The 19,103-nt window shown below is 48.5% G+C and overlaps 2 non-coding genes across 2 annotated transcripts; one reads left to right on the forward strand and one right to left on the reverse strand.

Annotated features, from left to right (window-relative positions):
* Window positions 1-12,975: 12,975 nt before the first annotated feature.
* LOC122469882 lies at window positions 12,976-13,100 on the forward strand. The gene has a single exon (XR_006293761.1). It is a non-coding gene; the product is annotated as a small nucleolar RNA SNORA17 (small nucleolar RNA).
* A 2,721-nt stretch (window positions 13,101-15,821) lies between these two features.
* TRNAK-CUU lies at window positions 15,822-15,894 on the reverse strand. Its single transcript has one exon. It is a non-coding gene; the product is annotated as a tRNA-Lys (tRNA).
* Window positions 15,895-19,103: the final 3,209 nt, after the last annotated feature.

Here is a 19,103-nt window from a genome sequence, read left to right on the forward strand (position 1 = left end):
AAACAAAACATTACAACAATATTGTGATTTAGTAGCTGCCTAATACTTGGTAAGCTACTGTTTTGCTGCTTAGGAATAAAAATAGCTAGCACTGATTTGGCTCACCACGGGCCAGATTCTTCCAAACACACACTCCCACATACCAGTATCTACATTAACTCGTTAATACAACCTTAGCAGGTAAGTCTTGCTATTAATCTTACAGATAAAATAATCTGGGGCACAGAATGACTGCGGTTTCCTCGAGATCATCCGAGTGGAGTGGCAGAGCTGGTATCCGAGCCGGGTAATGTGGCTCCGATCCCTGAATTCTTAGCCGCTAGTAAGAAAAGACAAAACGAAACCAATATCCCCAACAACCTTGCAGGCCAATAGAAGCCCTTCAAAAAGGACAGGAAGCCTTCTTCTGGTCCAGAAGGGCTTCTTTCTATTCTAGACCCACCCCTGCTGGATCCTGGGCTGCGGGATAGCTGGCTTCCCGAGGGGGTGCTCTCTCGGCGTCCCCTCCTCTGCCCGCGTCTGCCCGGCCCAGGTTTGTCCCGGCCCGTCCCAGCTTCCGGTCCTTTGCTTCTGGCCGGGTCGCAGGGTCAAGCCGTGCCAGGAGCTCGCGAGTCCTCTATTTACTGTTTGGTTTCCATGGTGACACGTAGGCGCCGTCAGCGCCTCCCGTCACAGGCCCCGCAGCGCGGCCCCCACCCGGCGCCGTGACGTCTGTCCGCCGCTTCCGTTCTGCCCATATTTGGCGCAGCCCGCGAGCCGCCCGTCGGGAGGAGGCTGGGAACCGGACTCCCGCCTCGCCCCGCCCCCTGTTCCCGGCCACGCCCCCGCAGGGTGCTGGCGGCGGCTCTGTGTCACGCGCCCCCCCTCCCGCCCCTTCCCGCAGACCCGAGGTGAGGCAAGGGGCGGAGGCGTTAGGGACCCCTAGAGAGGGCGTGGGTGATCGGATGAGCTCTGAGGTCTGTAAACATTACTTGACTCTTTGAGGCTGCAGACAAAATTTGGGGCTGTCTCATCTGTCCCGGGTGGGTGAGCTCGGATCACGATTTTCTCACTCTGTGCCGGAAATCATGGAAACAGCCATCCCTCGCCTAACTCTATTTTATATTTTATAGGGTCGAACTTAAAATTCTCGCCCATGGCGCAGTGGAAAGCTTTGTAGCCAGAGGTTCTGGGTCAGTGTTGCCCCTTGGGGGATAAGTGACCTTGGGAAGGTCGCTTCTCTTTACTTGGCGTGGTAAAATGAACTGTGGGGGTGAGTGGGGGGGGGGTGATCGTAATATTTGCAGCAGTATCAATCAGGCTTGTGAGGGAATACCGTCCCTCACCTTGGAACTACTCCCTATCCCCATGACATAATTGGAATGTCAGTGAAGCCCGCTGAGGACCCCTGCAATTTTGATCTCAATGGTAACTGGATTTGTGTGGCTCTTTGCACCTTGCTCGTATGAGGCGCTTAATTAAAATAGTTACCTGATTATTGAATGAATCCTAGGCAAATTACCTTCGGATTTCACCTTCATAAATCCGGATCCCTGCAATTCCTCTTCCAGGCGGAAGGAAGAATATTGCGATGATTAATAATCGCGCAGCAGGGCTGCTGATGTAAAGCGATTTGCAGATGTAAAGGGCAATAAGCATTCCTGGGAGGAATCCAGTGAGATTCCAGAAGTCTCCGAGGGAGCCGTGGGTGTATATCGCCGGGCCCTGCGGGCGGGGGTGGGGCGGGCAGTGCCGCAGAGGCCACTGCTGGGGACTGGACTGCTTGGCAAGGGGCTAACTCTTCAAGCTGCTCAGTCGCGCCCCCCACCCCCCACCAATCCCCCGGTTTTCTGACCAGAGGACTGTGTGTTTTCCAGAATTTCAGAGCAGGAAAGCACATCCCACATTCTCCCTGCCCCCCCCCCCCCCATTCAGCCCTTCTATTTCACACATGCGGAAACTCAGGCTCTCGAGAAGTTGGTTCGTCCACCCAAACTTGCACAGCTAGTTAGAGACAGATAAAGGCTAGGATTTCTGGCTTCCATCTCACCTCTAACCGCCTGTGTGCTCTTGTGGCTTCCGGACCCTGTTGCCAGGCTCAGATGAGGGGGCGTGCAGTAAAGCTAAGTACTGACCTCAGGCCTCCTAACGGATAACAGTGGCACACCTGCTGCTTCACGCAGCCACAGCCTGACACCAGGGCCTGTGGTGGTGGCCGGGACGTGTGTACTTCCCAAACCACAAGCGTTCCTCCTTACAGTGGTTGGAATGGCTTCTCTTGTCCAGAGAACGTGACTTGGGTGTCCTGAAACCAGGCTTAGACTAGCCGTTCGTTATTTTTTTAATAGTGACCCCAAGCCTTGCATTAAACTTTTCTCAGCTAAGACGACAGCAGAAGGCATGCAGCCTGAACCCATGGGAACCCCTTTCAGCCCTTGGAAGGTCTTTTCATGGTACATAAAGGTTAGATTCTGTAGGGGAATGCCTCTTCAATGTCTCTCTCTCTCCCCCCTTTCAATCTCGACCAATTCCTCCTACATTCTACATTCTATTTCTTCCCTCACTTCCAGACTGTGTATGAAGGCAGCTCAGACTAAGAAGATTGGTGCCCACCGCTGGCCTCAGTCATCCTGCTGATTTGAGAAGTCTGGAATCCTTCACCTCTGACTGTACTCGGAGCTATAGCGGCAGAAGCGGCAGCTCTGCCCCCTGGTGGACATATGAGGCACAGCGCCCTTCTCCGATTCCAGAAGCCCTGTCACGGTAGAGGCTAGAGGAGGTATTTGCTCTTTGTTCACGCTGATAGAAATAGAAAAATTTGGCAGGAACAAAAAAACAACCCCAGCCTTTTCTCTTTCTAGTTTATTTCTGAGGATCTGGTGCATTCTTTCTCTTGCCTGGACTGTATTTTTCTTCTTGCTATCCAAACCCTGCCCCTATTTTTTCAATCCCTATTTCAAGTTCCACCTGCTTCATCACAACTTCTCTGACCTTCGTCTCCTAGGTATCTTCTGAATGCGGCTGTATACAGACCCACCGCACAGAGTGCACACTTATATGTGATGTCATTAGTGTTGTTTTCTTGAGGGTGGGAGCCATGTTTTGTGTGTCTTTGTGTTCTTAGGCTCCGTATTGCCCCGTACAGGGCTGGGGACAGAAACTGCTCCCAATAAGCCCTTGTTGACTAAATGGTAAATTGATTAATCTCTGCATTCAAAACAAAACAAAACAAAACCAAAAAACCCAAAACAATGCTAAGCCTTTGCTTCGACAAACCTTCTAGAACTGTTAGTTCTTTGGAGGAATCTAAATAGTGACCTAATCAAATAAAGCCTTGCACAATAAGTAGTTCACCAAGCAATTTCACAAGAGAACACCATCACCACACAGAGAGGGATGAGAAAGTTTGAAGTGGACTCTCAGAGAGAGGAGAGTGGTGATGTGGAAAGGCCAAAGGACGAAGAATTAGGAGGGAAGGGCCTCTGCTCCTGGGTTCAGAGAGGCAGCACAGGGGCTCTAGGGCCAGGTTTATATCCAGTCTCTACCATCTGCTGTGCAGCCTTAGGCAAGTGTACTCCCCTCTCTGTGTGTCAGTTTCCCATCTGTAAAAATAAGCACCCATCTCCTAGCAATACGATGAGGATAAACTGAGTTGATATTTCCAAAGCTCCTGGCACATAAGTGCTAGCTAACAGTTTGTAAATGAATTTTCCATCTTAAATGTCTTGTAAATGGGATGGGGAATATTATATGATCTCTCGGTTCCCCTCTGCATTAGCCTTCCAGGACAGCGCATGAGCTTTGGCGTCAGGCAGGTCTGGGTTGACTCTTGTCTCTGTTAGCAGTTGTGTGACATTGGGCAGATCACTCGACTCTCTTGGAGCCTCAGTTTTCTTATCTGCGAAAATGAGAATAATTGTGTCCACCTCAAAAGACTGCTGCGTGCATTGCATGCTTGCAAGATGCCTATCATAGAAGGAGCTTAGTAAAGAGAAGCTATGGTTATTATTAGAAATTCTTTTAGACGTTTGTTTATTTTTGAGAGAGAGAGAAACAGTGTGCGAGCAGGGGAGGGTCAGAGAGAGGGGGAGACACAGAATCCAAAGCAGGCTCCGGACTCTGAGCTGTCAGCCCAGAGCCCAACGCGGGGCTCGAACTCACGAGCCGAGAGATCATGACCTGAGCCGAAGTTGGACGCTTAACCGACTGAGCCACCCAGGCACCCCTATAGTTATTATTGATGAGAGGAGCCATACACACACACACACACACACACACACACATACATATATATATATACACATACATATATATACACACATATATATATGTATGTGTGTGTGTGTGTGTGTGTGTGTGTGTGAATAGGGTCTCCAAAATCTCTGAAGTTTCAAGGAAGAGCATATGGAACAGCAGTAGTGACACCAGCTCCATTGTGGAGCTTGGGGTGGGAGGGGAGGCCCTGGGCCTGGGCCATGATTGGCTATCGCAGCCTCTGAAGAATCCAGGAATGGTTGACTTGCACATCAGCTCTAGGAACACTTTGTGCCCGAGGGCTGCGCCGAGGGTGTGGACCCAGTGGGGCTAGGCGCCAGCAGCTGTAGGGCCATCCTGCTCCCCTTCCCAGGAGGGGGGACTTTAATAAGAGAGGGTGTGGGCAGGGTGGGCCTTAGAAACCTATTGTTGTGGAGTGTGTATGTGTGGGAATGGCCCAGAGACATCCTGCCCTGCGACCTGGGCTCCCCGGCCTGGTGTGGCCTCCCTCGTGGCAGAACCTGTCCGCACAGCTCCTCAGAGCTGTCATTCCCAAACCTGTCCAAGGACACTGGGATTGATTGCCAGCAGTTCTCCAAGGGGTGGGGGGTGGGGGGGGAAGGAGGGCTGTGATAGTCTTAAAGCCAGATTAACCTTACTTCCCTTCAGCTGCATGTGTGGAAAAGTACTAAATGGAATATGCAAATGCTGTTTGTATTCCTTTGAGTTCTCTTCCAAGGGGAAGGATGGTTGCAAAATCCAGTAATGATAGGGTGTTGCAATTGCAAACACGCTGGGAATCACTCTTATGGTCCTCACACTTGATGGCTCTTGTCGCCCGTGACCCATGAGGAATTGTGTGATCCCCAACAGCAGGGTCCGCACTAAGTGAGTTGCTATTGTGGAATCCCAGATGCAGTCTGAGACCTGGACAAATCCACCTTAGGGGCTGTTTGGTATCTCGGAGGAATCTGTAAGCCCCATTCCCAACTCACGCTGGGAACAGGGTGGGCCCCAGAGACTGGCATCTAGAGCAGAATGGTTTTTGTTTTTTTTTTTTTTTTACTATCTGTTAAAAAACGGGACTTATGAAGAGTCACGAAGGTGCTGGTATTGGGTGTCTGTGGGGAGGAGGGAATGTGTTTCTCTCCTTTTGCTTGTTTGTTCTCTCTGATTTTTTGTGTTTGTTTTTGTGAGAAGAAAACATGTTTTTTAAAATGTTCCCAGCAGAGCAATATGTTTGTTTTTTAATAGATAATAAATGGGAAGGCTCAAACGCCTCCTGAGTTTTTTCATTTTTATTTATTTTATTGCTTTTCCTCTCTTTCGAAAAGAAATAGACGCTCGTGGCGAAACCTTTAAAAATTCAGACAATCAAAATAAGGAAAGTAAAAAATCACCTGTAGTCTCATCACAGAGATAACAACCGTCATTACTTTTGATTGTACTTTTCCTATACACTCTACTTTTATGCCTTGTAGTTTCTATGCTGTGGTTTTTATGAAAATAGGATCACGCTGTAATAATGTTTTGTAATTTGCTTTTTCTACACCATAGATCATGAACATATTTTTCTTTTCTTTTTTTTTTTTTAATTTTTTTTTAACGTTTATTTTATTTTTGAGACAGAGACGGAGCATGAACGGGGGAGGGGCAGAGAGAGAGGGAGACACAGAATCGGAAGCAGTCTCCAGGCTCTGAGCCATCAGCCCAGAGCCTGATGCGGGGCTCCAACTCACGGAGTGTGAGATCGTGACCTGAGCTGAAGTCGGACGCTTAACCGACTGAGCCACCCAGGCGCCCCATAAACATATTTTTCTATGTGATCAAATTAAATAGCTGGTTACATAGGATTCCAGTTATAAACGTCCAGCAATTTAAATAATTCTGCATTGTTGAAATATAACCTTTGGGCTATTTCTTTTTTATTTTTTTTAATGTTTATTTATTTTCGACGGAGAGAGAGAGACAGAGCATGAGTGGGGGAGGGGCAGAGAGAGAGAGGGAGACACAGAATCCGAAGCAGGCTCCAGGCTCCGAGCTGTCAGCACAGCACCCTACGAGGGGCTCGAACCCATGGACCCAGAGATCATGACCTGAGCCAAAGTCGGACGCTTAACCGACAGAGCCCCCCAGGGCGCCCCACCTTTGGGCGATTTCTACATTTTTTTTGCTGTTCTAGACAAGGCTACAAATATCTTTGCAGCTGATTATTTGTACACATTCAAGATGATTTCTTTTGGGGTGGGCCAGGAGTGTGCTCCTTCTGGAGGCTTTCGAAATGTACCTGTGCCGTCAGTACAGGGTCACACGGTTTCTAGCTGTGTAATTGTAAAAATTACTTACCCTTCAGAACGGCTCTAATGTCCTCAACTGCAAAGCTGGAATGATAGCAGCTATCTAGTGAAGGCCGGTTGTAAGGATCGGATGAAAAAGTGTATAAAATGGTGGCTGGCCCGGCACATGATGATCCCTCCATACACGGAGCCTTCAGTGAACTTGTAGCTTCTGATTCAGGGATTGTCTTTCCTTCAGGGGAAGGAGTTGTCCTGAAATTGGGGTCTGGCTGCCCGGGCAAGTTGGGGGAGAACTCAATCAGGTTTAAATGGTAAATGGTGGAGACGCTGGAGCGGGAAGGGTAGAAGCAGACAGGTAACAGAGAGATGGCTGGTGGTGGGGAGGGTGAGGAGAGGTTAGCAGAGGAGAGGGTGAGCCGTCGCGGAGAATGGGACTCAGTGGGCAGGGGTGAGTTGTTCGCATGGATGTTTGCAGCAGAGACCCTCCAAAACAGGGCCGTGGGCCAGTCGCTTTGCAGTGTGTGTGTGTGTGTGTGTGTGTGTGTGTGCGCGCGCGCCCGCGCGTGGAGCCTGTGTCCTCTGCTTCTGGCCCCATCAGGCTGCTTTCTGCCTCCCTCCCTGTTGCCTCACTCCATGCCAGTTCCTTCTTTCAGTTCCTTGAATGCTCCACGTTCCTCCCTGTTGCGTGACCTCTGTACATTCTCTTCCGCCTGCCAGGAGCTCCTACTCTTTCCCTGGCTTAGGCATCATCAGCTCTCAAGCTTATAGTTCACTTTCTCAGAGAGACCTTCCCTGACCATTTGGTATAAACCGGCTCCCCTCCCTCCTGTGACTGTCTCATGGCCCTCTGCACCCACATGGCAACCACATCAAGGTTTGTAGTCGTGTGTGTGACGGTTCATCCTTGGTGTCCCCGCTAGGCTGAGAGCCCCCCAAGGGTAGGAACAGGGTCTGTTTTTTGCTCACTATTGTATCTCGATTCCCAGGACATAGTAGGCACTCAGTAAGTACTTATTGAAATGGAAGAAGATGAAGCGAGTTGCTTTGTGACCTATAGAATGCTTTTATATCCCTCCTGTGGCTTCAGTCCCATCTTGATTGATGCTGGCTGATTGGCTGAAAGAATAGGAGATTTGGGGGCTGCAAGGGATGCCTTGGCCAGTTCCTCTCCCATCCTTCTTCCTGTTGAGGAAGTGGGCTTCCCTTTCTCAGGCTAGAAGCTTTAAATCAGTGCTTCTTAAACCTTAAGGTTTGTATATATAATTTTTATAATTTTTTAAAATGTTTATTTTTGAGAGAGCGAGAGAGAGAAGGACAGAGCGCGAGTGGGGAGGGGCAGAGAGAGAGGGAGACACAGAATCCGAAGCACGTTTCAGGCTCTGAGCCATCAGCACAGAGCCCAATACGGGGCTCAAACTCACCAACCATAAGATCATGACCTGAGCTGAAGTCAGATGCTTAACTGACTGAGCCACCCAGGCGCCCCTACCCAGGGATCTTCTTAACATGTGAATTTGGATCGCAGGTGTCTAGGATCCTCCCTAGGGTCAGGTCCAAGATACTGAATCTCTAACAATCTCCCATGTCAGGCCCCAATTGTTGAACAGCAAGGCTTTCTATTCCCCTTGCTGTCTGTGATACCCACGCTGAAGATTGAATCGCTGCGCCCTCTGTCGGCTACCGGAGGGCATGGCAATCCTTGACCAAGTAGATAAAGTGCGCATACATGGATTTTATAAGGCACACCAAATTCTTGGGGGACAAGATCTTCTGCTGAAAGTGGATGGACTCGCAGATTCTGAAAGCGTTAGGAAATTTACTCTTAAGAATGCGCTCTGTACAGGATCCTGCCATGCTGAGGCAAAAGGAATTCTCTGAATCGAAGAATGTTAGGGCTGGAGAGACCCTTACACTCGGCTAGTGAGCGATTTTCTTCTTTTGCACTGTTTGCTTTTCCCACTTTTTCTTTTTCTTTTTTTTTAAATAGCAGAGGACTTTCTTCAGAATCAGGGCTGCATAATGACTTTGATGGGCCCTAGACTCTTTGGCCTTTGTGGGCTCCTTCCTCTATAAAAATTAATTGAAAATTATATTTTATTTTTTTTTTTTTATTTTTTTTATTTAAATTTTTTTTTCAATGTTTTTTTTATTTATTTTTGGGACAGAGAGAGACAGAGCATGAACGGGGGAGGGTCAGAGAGAGAGGGAGACACAGAATCGGAAACAGGCTCCAGGCTCCGAGCCATCAGCCCAGAGCCCGACGCGGGGCTCGAACTCCCGGACCGCGAGATCGTGACCTGGCTGAAGTCGGACGCTTAACCGACTGCGCCACCCAGGCGCCCCTGAAAATTATATTTTATGACTGCATTGGTATGAAGACAAATAGGTTAACATATATAATGTAGTGTCATTTTTTGATATAAAAGTTAATTTTTTTCTCCTGAGTTTTAAGGGAAATAAAATCATGTCTATGGATTTGTGAAAATATTGTGGGCCTTAGGCAGCATGCCTTCTGTATCAGCCCTGTTCTCCACACAGCGCCCAGTTTATATATCTCTCTACACGCGCCCAAGGCTGTAGAAGATGCCTCGAGGGTCGTAATGCTTTTTAAGCAGGTGACCAGATTGGACACGTTAAAGGACTTAGACATACAAGCTGAGTGTTTACTATGTGCCAAGTGCTCGAAACATATGTAAGTTTCAGAACAGCCTGGTTGCGTAGGAGAAGGTGACGAAATTTTCCTCACGTCACAGTCTAGTAGGTGGCAGATCTGAACTCCGGGTCTGTCTGATCCCTCCAAAGGCTGTGCTTTCGATGGGACAAGGTATATACATCGAGATGTCTGCCTGGGTGTCTGTTCCTAAATGTATGTTACAGTAGCGGGGGCACTAAGGGGTAAGATGTCAGGGAGGGCTGGAGGGTCTTTGGGAAGATGGAGACTTGAGGCTGGCTTTGGGGAAACCATAGCAGAGATGAAGTGGCAGGAAAAGGCACCTGAGGCCACAGCGGTGTAGACGTGGGGTCCCCTGGTTCGGGGACCATGAAGAGATTTCCCAAGCAGGCGGGAACTCAAGAAGTAGAGGGTGATGAGGCAGAGTGTGGCTACCGAGCCTGCGGAAATTGGGCTCAATCTAACGTTCGGTGGGAGGTTTGCACCCTTGCAGGGTGCATCCTTGCACCCTAAAATCTAGTCCTAAATCATCAACAGTGTAGCAAAGCTTTATCTGCCGTCCCCGACTCAGTTTCTTATCCGACAAGTAGGCGTTCTGAAGTTTGCCCTACACTCTTCAGAGATGTCAGGAGGTTCAAAAGACTGTCAGCTCCGTAAGGGTGGGGAGCCTGTGTCTCATCAGGCTGTATTCCCAGGGCCTGGGCGCTCAGCACACATTTGAGGAAGGAGTGGACATCATATTCTACAAATCCCTTTAAAAGCAGCGAGTAGGAAGTAGCTGCTTCAGGAGAAAGGGCTCCAGGCCAGAAGAGGGCGCTGTTCAGCAAACAAGTTTTAGTGTAAGGAAACCCCAGGCTCTTTCTGCAGGGCTGGGGGATTGAGCATTTGCATCTCTGGGGCTTTGCTTTCCACTCTGGGACTTAGGTGATCAAATCATTCTAAATTCTTATGTTAACTCTTGTTTTCTAACTGGGCAAAGTGGCCAAAATGTAGTTTATTTCCTCTATTTCACATTCTCTTAATGCTTTAGGCACTTAATACAGATGTAATTATTTGGGGGGAGAACAGAGCTTAAAACAGCAACCAGTTTATTGTATCTCATGATTTTGTGAGTTAGGAATTAAGACAGGCATTGGCCAGGACGTTCTTCTGCTCAATATGGCAAAGACTGATGTCCTCTGTGGTATTCAACTGGGAGATGGGCTGGTCTGGAGTGTCTAAGATGGCTTCACTCACATGGCACAGATGTAATTTTACATTTTGTGTGGTTATTTGACTAATGTCTGTCTCCCCCACTAGTCCAGAAGCTACTACCAAGGGGCTGGAGCTGTGTCTGTCTATCATTTTATCGCTAGTGGCTGGCACAGTGCCTGGCCAATTGAGACTTAGTAAATATTTGTTAAATATTTGTTGGATCGATGATGTAATTTTTATAAAGAGTGTCAGGATCCTCAGAAAACAGGCGTTGGTGGGAGTTAATGATGACGATAATAGCTCAGTAAGGGGGCGCCTGGGTGGCTCAGTCGGTTAAGCGTCCGACTTCGGCTCAGGTCGTGACCTCACGGTCCGTGAGTTCGAGCCCCGCGTCGGGCTCTGTGCTGACAGCTCGGAGCCTGGAGCCTGTTTCAGATTCCGTGTCTCCCTCTCTCTCTCTGCCCCTCCCCCGTTCATGCTCTGTCTCTCCCTGTCTCAAAAATAAATAAATAAATAAAAACGTTAAAAAAAAAAATAGCTCAGTAAGTACCAAGACTAAGCCAAGCTAAGTAGCTCTATAGCCTGGCGGGTTGGCATAATTTACTCCCATTTTACAGATGAGGAGCTGAGGTTGCCCTGACACAGCTGCAAAGGGCGACACACGAGAGGCACCTTTTATATCACAAACCAGAGAATCTGGGGGTAAACTCAGGAGCCCCGGAGGCCAAGCAAGTTATTAAACTGAGTTATTTGGGAGATAAAAACCTGATGAAATGACAAAAGGCTACAGGTGTGTTTTCAGATTAGTCACCAACAATGTTCCAGATTCTTGCTTCTGTAGTTATCCAAATAATAAAAGCAAAGTCACCCCCAAGTGATGATTTGAAAATCCACTTGGGTGTCTATTGCCATATTCACTTAAAGTGTTCCTCAAAAATCCACCTAAGTGTTTCTTCTTCCTGGTTTTATTTATTTTTGATGTTAATCCACAGCTGGACGGTTCCATCAACATGGTGTATTGCTTCTTTAGTTTTATCAAACAACAGGCTGGCTTTTATTTTTTTTATTTATTTTTTTTATTTTTAAATTTTTTTTTAACGTTTTTATTTATTTTTGGGACAGAGAGAGACAGAGCATGAACGGGGGAGGGGCAGAGAGAGAGGGAGACACAGAATCGGAAGCAGGCTCCAGGCTCTGAGCCATCATCCCAGAGCCTGACGCGGGGCTCGAACTCCCGGACCGCGAGATCGTGACCTGGCTGAAGTCGGACGCTTAACCGACTGCGCCACCCAGGCGCCCCAGGCTGGCTTTTAGTCATGAGTGTGGCATCTCAGAGCCAACAGTGGGCTGGCGAGAGTGTCCTTGATTGAAGTCATCAGAGGGATCAGAGCATTAATGGATTATCTGATGCCTCGGCTTCCTATGGGCTCTGTCCTGCCTGAAAGGCTCTTCTAGATCTTGTTACTGTGATGGGGAAATACCCCAGGGTGCCAGGAAATCCCTGCCCAGGCAGGGAGCTGACTTCCCGGTTAGTATCCCAGGGATGCTAAGCCCAGCCCCTGCAGCCAATCAGCAGCGGAGCTGCCCTAAACTGACAAGCAAAACGGAGCCCAACAAAAGCAGCTGGAACTTGAACAAACAGATTTGGGTGAGGCTGGGAGGGGAGTCAGGCCTGGCGTCATCCAGGCTCTGGGCCAGGCTGTTGTCATGGTGATAGCCAGCCAGTTTACCAGCCGGCAGCTGAGCCAGTTTTCTGAGGGGGAAGCCTAAGGAGGGGGGCTGGGGTGCCCAAGGGGGCTGCGCTTCTCCAAGTAATGGAAACCCACAGAGAAGGCACGGCCACTTCCAGAGAGTAGTGCCTTGTCACAGGAGCTGGTGGGCGGCCTGGGGAACAGTGGGCTCAGAGAGGCTGGCCAGCCCGGGAGGGAGGGAAGTGGCCACTGAGCGAGCAAAGAGGCCTCTGGAAAGGCTGAAAGGCTGGAAGGCTTTCAGGGCAGAGAGGATTTGCAGCTGTGTTAGCTTTCTTGGCAAAACATGAATTGAAGTAGATCACAGAGTTCTTTAAAACAACAAAACAAAACAAAACAAAACAACAACAACAACACACAGAGGCCAGTGGATGAGAGGGAGTCTTTGGGAATCTCAGAAGTAGAACATGAAAATGTCTTATGCCCCTCTCCAGGAGCCCTTTTTCTTTTTCTTTTTCTTTTCTTTTCTTTTCTTTTCTTTTCCTTTCTTTTTTTTTCTTTTCCTTTTCTTCTCTTTTTCTTTTCTTTTCTTCTCTTTTCTCTTCTCTCTTTTCTTTTTCCTTCCCTTCCCTTCTCTTCTCTTCCCCCCCTTCTCTCCCCTCCTTTCCCCTCCCTTCCCTTCCCCTCCCTCCTCCCTTCTCTCCTCCTCTCCTCTCCCCTCTTTTCTTTTTGCTGATGTCCACAAGTCAAGTAATTTCTTGGAGGCCCAAGAGGAACAAACAGCATTCAGCATAAAACCAAATGTTAGAAAACATGTGCTTTGCAGGGCAGGGCCTACCAGGTGTTTGTGTCCACGAGGGTAGGTTACTTTCGGGTGAGGAATAGACACCCTCCTGCCCTCGGAGCATTGCAGATGTGGCTGATGTGTCACACTTGGGTCATTAGGTGGCAGAAAGAGAGGCTTGTCTCACTCAGTGTTCTGGCCCATGAATGTCTGGATATTAATAGTCTGACACTTGACACACACACAAAATAGACACTGGCTGATGTGCAATATTAGCAAAACAAATACAGTAGGGGAAGGAATCCCAGTACGTCCTCCAGAAATCTTGCCGCAAAAGTGTCTCCCGCACCAGAGGACAGACACTGTATGGATCCTTTTGCACGCGGTTCCCAGAGCAGTCACGCTTATAGAGACACAAAGTAGAAAGGTGGTTTCAGGGGCTGGAGAAGGGGAGGAGGGTGTTAGCGTTTAATGGGTATGGAGTTTCAGTTTGGGAAAATGAAAAGAGCTCTGGAGATGGGCGGTGGCGATGGCCGCACAGCCATGGGAATGTGCTTAATGCTGCTGGACTGTGCACCTGAAAATGATTAAAACGGTGAATTCTGTGTTACGCATATTTTACCGCAGTTTTTTTTAATTTTTAAATTTGTTTTTTAACATTTATTTATTTTTGAGACAGACAGAGACAGAGCGTGAACGGGGGAGGGGCAGAGAGAGAGGGAGACACAGAATCGGAAGCAGGCTCCAGGCTCTGAGCCATCAGCCCAGAGCCCGACGCGGGGCTCGAACTCGCGGACCGCGAGATCGTGACCTGATCTGAAGTCGGACACTCAACCGACTGAGCCACCCAGGCGCCCCTATTTTACCGCAGTTTTAAGAAAAGTGTCGATTAAAGACTGTCTTCTTGTTGTAGCGGGAGACGGTGGCATTTGAAGGCTGACTCACCTCTCTGAGCCTCAGCTGTGTCCTCATAAAGAGGACTTATGTCTTCCTGTAGCCCTTAAGGAAGAATGGATGTGAAAGCACTTGGTGAACTGAAATGCACCCCAAGAACGTGAAATATGGTTAAGATATTATTTCAAAACTCATTGTTAAGGCACCCAAGTGTCGGGGGGAAAAGTTGAAGCTGAAATGGGGGAACTTTGGAGGAAACTAAGGAAAGTATTATATTTGGCCATCAGAGGAACTGGAAAACGCCCCAATGCCTTAGGAGAGCAGGAGAGAATTTGGGGCTCCTTCTCAGGGGCCAGAAGGTAGGACCGACTTGGGCTATCCCAGCGATTTAAAAAATACTTCTCCCTTTTGCTTCGCCCAAATTGAGAAACAAGTTAAGCCCACCCATCAAGAGGAAATGAAAGACAACAATGTCAAAACATCACCTCTCGAATTTCATGAAGGGAAATGGTACCGTTACGACACGATGCTGGGTCAAAGTTTATGAGACCTGGAACCCACATGTGCTGGGGGGACTCAAGTCACCATGGGTCTCCTTTACTGTTATGTTCATGAAAAGCAGCTTAGAGTAATTAAGCCCAAGCAACTTTTTTTTTCCGCTTAAAGAAAACGTCATTCACCACCACCCCCACCACCTGTTAGGTTAGCATACATAGATCAGCGTGTGTGAAGCACTAAATGAAATGAGGTACACACCTTACCTTTTCATTTCTTATAGCAACCGTGCAAGGTAAATCTTTTTCGTGGATAACATGAGAGTCACAGGCAGCAGTTTGTTCTTTCTGGTTGTTTCTGCCTCCATAAAATGAGAACCGCATCACAGCCAGAGCAGTTTAGCATCTTGTTCCTGGTCACTCAGTTGGTAAGTGGTAATGTCAGGATTTGACCTCATGCCTGACTCCAGAGCACCACACTACGCTGGAGAAGACCCTGTGGCCGAGAAGCTTGTGAGACAAAACTGGAGTATTTTGCTCCGGGAGCAATTAGAACGAACAATTGGTAAATTGCCTTGTCGTGGCATTCCATGATGTCATGTTGGCCCACCAGGGGGAAGAGCAGCGAGTCTCACGGGCGTGTGTCAGCAGGGATTTGGCTGCAAGGTTGCATGAAACCGCCATGCACGGAGTATGAAAAACGCCTGGCTGTGTTATGTATGCACGCATGTACGTCCTGTGTCTTGTGTGTTTTGTTCTCCTTGTTGTATGTTACAGGTGTTATGGTTGCGTTGTGCGTGTTATGTGTGCATTCCGTGTATGTGAGTGGGTTGTGTAAGTGACGGAGGCTTGCCTGGTGACTGATGTCTTCAACATTGCAGACCGCACGCTCCAACAGCCCACACTTACTCGGTGCCCACAGCGAGCCGGCCACTCGTCCTAGTGCTTCCCATGTGGCAACTCCTTCATTTTCTCAAGAGTCCTGGACAGTAGCTACCTAGAGTAGCCTCACTTTATGAATGAGAAAGTGGAGGCACAGAGGATCAATCAACTTGCTCTAGACCACCCAGATAGTAAGAAGAGGGTCTGGGATTGGAAACCGGCGAGGCTGGCCTCAAATCCTCTGGTCTTTTTTTTTTTTTTTTTTTTTAATGTTTATTTTTGAGAGAGACAGAGACCGAGTGTGAGCGGGGCAGGGGCAGAGAGAAAGGGAGAGAGAATCCGGAGTAGGCTCCAGGCTCTGAGCAAGCTGTCAGCACAGAGCCCGATGCGGGGCTCTAACTCACAAACCATGAGATCGTGACCTGAGCCGAAGTTGGACGCTTAACCAACTGAGCCACCCAGGCGCCCCCTTTTTTTCCCCTTTTCTTAATCGGTGCTCCCAGATCACCATGTGAAAGATGATAGAATTGTCCTCCTCCTTCTGTGGGTGAAGAGCCTGTGAACCATGTGACAATCAGCACCTTCCAATTAAACATTAGCCACGGTGAGACAGGTGGCCATTGCTGACCTTACAGTGCATGCGTGATTTCTTTTGTAAAATATTTTATTTTTAAGTAATCTCTGCACTTAACGTGAGGCTCGAACTCACAACCCCGAGATCAAGAGTCTCATGCTCTACCAACTGAGCCAGCCAGGCTCAATTTAATGATGTGTGATTTCTATCAATTTAATGATGATGAAGAGTTGAAAAGGATTGTTGTCGAAATCTTACATTTCACACTTGTGAAATCTGTACAGACAAAATAGTTTCATTGATTTTTTTCCCTCTAAAACTGGGGACCACTTAGAGAGGCCCCATATCTATGGATCAGATGTTCTCTGGCTCAGAAGGACAGATTGATTTACTTGAGGTAGGATGACATTTCCTCTCTTGTCTTTCTCCAGTTGGCCTTCCTGAGGCCTGGCACTTTGGAGTGGAGGATAAAACGAAAAAGTCTCTGGCGATGCCACTGAAGGTGGAGGAGGAGACTGAGCCCGTTACCGTAGCAACACAGGCCAACGGTTCTCCGTCCGTCCGTCCATCCATCCATCCACAAATGAGTTTTGTCGATGACAAAAACTCAGACGTGAACGAAAGAAAGTAGTTGCTTTCGCGGAGCATCTGTTCCAGTGCAGAAAAGGCATCAAACAACTAAATAAACATAAACACAATAGAAGTCCAGACAGAGATAAGGGCTTGGAGGAAAATAAAGCAGGGAAAGGGGGGAGAGAGTAAGGCATATTTTGCCTAGTGTGGCCACAGGGGCTTATCTGAGGCTCTGCAGAGTGGTTAATCTAATTGCGTTAGACTCAAAGCTCCCAAGTCTAGACCCCACTCTCAGTGGACTTCTTTCCTCTTGTTCCCCTTCTCCCACAGGATCTGAGGGTAGCCAATGACCCCAAACCCTCAGCTGCAGAGTGGAGGTAGGTGAGGGTCATTTAGGCAGGGGATGAGGAGAAGGTGAAGCTAGACCCCGGGGAAGGGAGCAGAGGGTTCAAGGGCTTGGACGCTCATGGGACGAAGGGTCAGTGGTTGTTCATTGATTACCTACTCGATATCCATTCCTCTTCTCCCCACTTCCTGCCAGCACTCATATTTGCTTTCTGGGTTTGGGTGGGATGTCAAGGGGGGTCCTGAATGTCCTAACAATCAGCACAATCTCAATCCTGTTACCTCAGTGATCGGTTCGTATTGTGAAGTGTGGAGTGTGGCACTTTGGGTCTTCTTTTATTCTTTTTCATTAAAAAATTTTTTTCTTATTACATTTATGTATTTATTTTTGATAGAGGGAGACAGAGCACAAGTGGGGGAGGGGCAGAGAGAGAAGGAGACACAGAACCCGAAGCAGGCTCCAGGCTCCGAGCTGTCAGCACCGAGCCCGACGTGGGGCTCGAACTCACAAACCGCGAGGTCATGACCCGAGCCGAAGTTGGATGCTCAACCGACTGAGTTGAGAAGACTTGGGTCTTCGGATGGATATAATGGTGAAGTTCTCTCTCCTCCTGGTAAAGGCACAGATACAAGTAGCCCTGGGTCCATCTTGGGACCTCGATGGAAGGCATCCCGAGGGCAAAGCCAACCCACAGAAGAGGGCAGAGCACAGACAAGTGGAGCCAGACTCCCAGTTGTTCTTGAAACACGCAGCAATGGAGTTTTCCCCTTGTGAACCAATTCATTCATTCACAACGTTTTGAGCGCTTGTTAGGTGCTAGACGCCGTTCTCCGTGTTTGGGAAACCTTCAACGCCTGATGTATGATGAGTTGCTATAAAGGCCTGAACCCCTTGCCTCAACTCAGGACAACTCTGGAAGGTCACGCGAGCCCTGGAACGCTCCGTGGGATTGATGGAGGCCTCTGCTGGGTTTCCATTTCGGCTCCGCTTCTCCCTCTGCCCAATCCTGCCCAATCCTTTCTTTCCTCCCTTTCTGTGCGCGTCGATCCAGGCAGCACATGGTGCACGCCGGTCTCAGGGTTTCTTCTCAGGAACCCAACCGATGACTCTGTGAATGTGAGCTGTTACCATCATCGTCGTCGTCCTCCCCATCCAGAAGCCTCCTGAGTGATAGAGCAAAGAAGAGAAAGTGTGTAAAGGGGAGAGGTTTTCCTACTAACTGGGCAAGGGTGGCCCCGTGGGGCAGCGCAGAATGGCTAGAACGAAGACCCCACACCTTTTGCGGAGCTGAAGGTTTGTTCCGTGGAGCGGGGGCGGGGGGTCCTTCTCAAATCCTCGTCTCCAGTCACTTCTGTGTGGATTGGAATTGGTGGCTTGAGCCTCAAGTAGAGCTCTGTGTATGAGCTTGACCGGCCAACAGTAAGATTTTTCTTTCTTAACCGACTGTCCCACCCTCTCCCCTCCAATATTAACGGTGTAGTGCAGGGTTACACTTTTACCTTGTTATTCAATTTCCTGCCACGGCTATTCTGGGAATTTGGCAAGCACTTTTCACATATAAAAGCTCAGCTTTTAGTGCTGTGATGGGTGGACCAGTTGGAAACGGACGGAGGCTCCTGGTTTTATAGTCGCACGGGGGCAGGAGTTTGCTTTCTTGAATCCGGAGAGATATCGGGACACTGGTTATTCACAGGCTGAATCTGGCCAATGAAAACCAGGGTTTAGCACCTACCCTGTTCATAGCTTTGCTGGAGGGGGCAGCTTGTTTCTGTCCTCTGGCTTTTAATTTTTTTAAATTTTTATTTAGAAAAATTTTTTTTAAATGTTTATTTTTGAGAGAGACAGAGCATGAGTGGGGGAGGGGCAGAGAGAGAGAGAGAGAGAGAGAGAGACAGAATCCAAAATAGGCTCCAGGCTCTGAGCTGTCAGAGCCTGACGCAGGGCTCGAACTCATGAACTGTTAGATCATGACCTGAGCTGAAGTCGGATGCTCAACCGACTGAGCCATCCAGATGCCCCTGTCCTCTGGCTTTTTAAGCACAGTGATCATGACGCAGGAAAGCAAACTGGCTGAGCTGTCTCTAAAATGCTGATGGATTCAGCTGAACCCCACGACATCATTCAAGCACTGGGCAAGCACTGTGTGCATGTGTGTGTGTGGGGGGGGGTGGGGGGGCAGGTCCCTACCATCTGTAGGGGAGACAGGCTATGTTCCCAAACAACACATCACCCAGCACAATGGCCTTAGAGCCAGTCAGACCAGTGCTCAAAACCTGAGCTGAGTCCTAGTTCCGTTACTAAAGGATGTGGTTTTATATTTGGGGTGACACAAAGCTCTTTAGACCGATGGGTAGGAGATGGTAATTCTGGAAAAGGGAACTGTCTTGTGTTTGCCGTGTTATTTATGAATATTCAGTTTTGCTCTAGAAAATGAGAGACATTAAGGATAGAAGCAAGTAGCTTAGGAGATTTT

This window comes from Prionailurus bengalensis, chromosome B3, assembly GCF_016509475.1.
Source record: "Prionailurus bengalensis isolate Pbe53 chromosome B3, Fcat_Pben_1.1_paternal_pri, whole genome shotgun sequence".
Classification (NCBI taxonomy): Eukaryota; Metazoa; Chordata; class Mammalia; order Carnivora; family Felidae; genus Prionailurus; species Prionailurus bengalensis.